The sequence below is a fragment of the Tupaia chinensis genome, unplaced genomic scaffold (genome assembly GCF_000334495.1).
Source record: "Tupaia chinensis unplaced genomic scaffold, TupChi_1.0 Scaffold000425_1, whole genome shotgun sequence".
Classification (NCBI taxonomy): domain Eukaryota; kingdom Metazoa; phylum Chordata; class Mammalia; order Scandentia; family Tupaiidae; genus Tupaia; species Tupaia belangeri.
Window position 1 is genome coordinate 1,243,113 of NW_006159930.1, and position 3,204 is coordinate 1,246,316.

Consider the following 3,204-nt stretch of genomic DNA (forward strand, 5'->3'; position numbering starts at 1 on the left):
GGGGGGAAGGGGGGGGAGGGGGTTGCGGGGGGCGCCCCCCCCCCGGGGGGGGGGGGAGGGGGGTGAGTGATCGCTCACTTTCTGTCTCTCTCTCTCTCTCTCTCTCTCTCTCTCTGTCTTTCTGGCAAGTGCATGTGCCCTATAGCAAACATTCCTCAAAAACAAAAAAAGAATTGATCTCACACAGTTTTATTAAAGAATTTGTTAGAGTCATGTTTCTCAAGTTTCCATCATTTACCCATCACTTTTTCTATTTTGGTATATCTGCCTGCATGTTTAAAATCAATTTAGTATTTTTCTTTAAATGGATTTACTTTTCTAAAGCTCAAAGATGTTTCTGTAGGAGATTTAAATAGATATTATTGAAGTGGATTGTATCAGATACTATTGTAAATGGGTAACAAGTATTAATTGCTATCAACATTAGACGGCTGTGAGTATAAACACAACCCATTATATTAAATAGATGTATCAATGCTACACTGAAAGTTGTCTTTTATTCTTTAAGTGGTAGATAGTCTCCACTACAGTAGAAAATATGGGCTTGGGAATTAGGAAGACTTGGGTCCATATCTCAACTTATTCCCTTCCCAGTAGTATAATCTTCAGCTGTTTTTCCAAATGGCTCTGCACCAGTTTCTCATCTGTAAAATGGAATAATAAAAGCTACCTCACATCTTGTATGTGTGCATTTGTGTTTTCAAAAAACCTTCTATTCCTCCTGGTGCATAGTAGGAGCTCAAAACATTTAGATATTGTCTTCCTTTCCTTACTATTTTTTTTTCTCAAATGACATTTATTTTTCTTAATTGCCAAGGGGACATATCCACTTACCAGAGAGAGAGAAACAGACAGGGAAAGAATGCACCCCCTCCATGGGTGTGGTCACATCATAATCCTCCTTTCTCCATTTCTCATTCTTCTTAGGATTGAAGGCATGTATGTACATATACCCAGTGTGTTTTTCAAGTCACCACAGCTGGGATTTGAATAGCAGCTGTCCATGTGGGATTTGGCTTTCAATGCGCATGACTTAAGCAGTGTGCTATAAGACTGGCCCCAAATGGCGTTCATGAACTACATTATTAGAAAGTGTCAGTATTAATTCTTCCCAGAATAACTTACTGATTGGTTGTTTACCTTGTCCTAGGACCTGTGTTAAGTGCTGTGGGTAAAATGAAGACTGCATAAACGGACTTGGCATTGAAAACTTGAATTCAAGTCCTCATTCATTTCTTCTGTGCAGGTCATGTAACATCTCTGATCCTATCTTCTCATCTGAAAAACGAATGTGGTGATTGACAGTTTGTTCAAAAAAATGGATGTAAGGAATGATAGCTTATGTGAAAGTCTTTGGTGATCTGACACAGGCACTTCTGTTATCACATCACATGTATGTTCTGGAAATAGTTCATGTTGTGCAGAATTGTATATTTAAGACAATAGGACTATAAAAATATGGTTGGGTAGACCATGAAACCCTGTATAAGATTGTGACCACAGTGCTAAAATAAAATTCTTAATAGACTCATAAAAGTAATAGAGCTAAAAAGACCTGTTAATATTTTTCTAAAAAAAATATTTTATTTAACTTTATACATTTATTTTATTTTGACCAGAGAGGGGAAGAGTGTGTGTGTATGTGAGAGAGAGGGCAAGCTGCCAAGTTTGTGACTCAAACTGCGGTTGGCCATGTGGGTGTCCAGTGTCCTCAACCACCATGCCACCTGCTGGTCCTAAGACCTGTTAAATTTTAAATAAGTAGGTACACACATACATACATGCTATAGCAAATGTAAGACTTTACCTTAAAACTGGTGAAGATCTCTCGACGGGAGGCATAAGGAAGGTATGAGGCTGCTGCATTATGGAGGCGAAGATGGAGGGAAGAAGGGGATTATATGCTAGTACTTCTGCTACTCTACATTCCTCTGTGGCATCTGCATTCAACTGTGTTAGTGTACTTTCTGCTCAGCTGCTTTTCCTGGAAGGAACAAATCTTCAACATCCTGGGAAAAATCAAGCATCTTTCTTGCTATACTACTCTTGCTGGTTCTCAGTCTTCCCTTGTGTTCCAGTGTTGTGTTACAACAGACTAGCACACTTAGGCAGATGACAGGTTGTAGTTCTCAGCTAAATCCCAAGCTTCGTGGGCAGAATGAGCAGTGCCTCCTGGAGGGAGAATTCAGGAAGAGAGATGAGCCTCTCCTTCTGTCCCTCCCTGCTTTCCTAGCCTGGTCAGGCTTACTGCATAGTATGAATTTGCTACTGCCCCTTCCCTTCTTTGGTTTCAAGGTTTCTATAGTCCTCATTAGTCTGTGAGCCCCTTGAGAGAGGGCTCTTTCATATTCATGGCTACACTCTGAGGTTCCAGCACAGGGGCCCAGAGTGGAATGGTGGCATTATAGTTGAACTCTTTTTTTTTTTTTTTTTGTAGGCATGAGACCCACCAGCAGGGCTCATCTGAAGGGATCAGAAGCACATGTGTCTTCATGAGGTGAAGGGACAGGGACAGTGTGCAATTCAGTGCTATGTCCTGCATCTCTCTTGCTCCTGAGTGAGGCAGGGACTGCTCCATGGATCCTAGCCTTACTTCACCCAGGAGAGAGAGGGCCACGATGATGCTGGCAGCATATCCTCTTCCTAAGCCTTCCACCATTTCCTCTCCCTCCTTCCTTCCTTTTTGTCAGGCCCCTTCTCCACGCCAGGTACTGTACAAAGTTGTGGCGATGAAGTGATCAGTAAAACAGGCATGGAATCTGCCTGCATGTGCTTTCATATTGCCTGTAGCCTAAGTGCTTAACCTCGGAGTCAGATCACCTGAGTCTGATAGTTGACTCTGTCCTTTCTTCTCGAAATAAACTTGGTCAAATTCCTCTCTGGGTTTCAGTTTTCTTATCTGTACAGTGAGGTGTATAACAGAGCCTCTTTCAAGAGTTGTTGTGACTTAAATGAATTGATATGTAAATGCTTAGAATAGCCCCAGATACAGTAAATGCCTAATAAACATTAACTGTAATTGCTATCATTATAGCTGCTATATAGAGGTAAATCAACAAATTAGTATAAAATTACAACAATCAATATGTATCCAAACAACAACAAAAAAGAGTTAAGAGGGAATTGCCTGTAATTTGGAACTATGTTTTGCCTGTGCTAAAGCTAGTTGAACTATTTAAATATGTAAGATTATCTGACTGGGGT

General features: G+C 40.7%; 1 long non-coding RNA gene across 2 annotated transcripts in view; it reads left to right on the plus strand.

The window, feature by feature from the left end:
- Positions 1 to 3,204, plus strand: part of LOC102489258 (uncharacterized) — an 84,901-nt gene that overhangs the window by 14,698 nt on the left and 66,999 nt on the right. The window contains exons 3-4 of one of the 2 annotated variants that reach the window (XR_335482.3): positions 1,151 to 1,246; positions 2,438 to 2,876. This is a non-coding gene — a long non-coding RNA (uncharacterized LOC102489258). Of the gene's footprint in view, positions 1 to 1,150; positions 1,247 to 2,437; positions 2,877 to 3,204 lie in introns of those variants that run through there. The other variant, XR_335483.2, reaches the window with a different exon arrangement.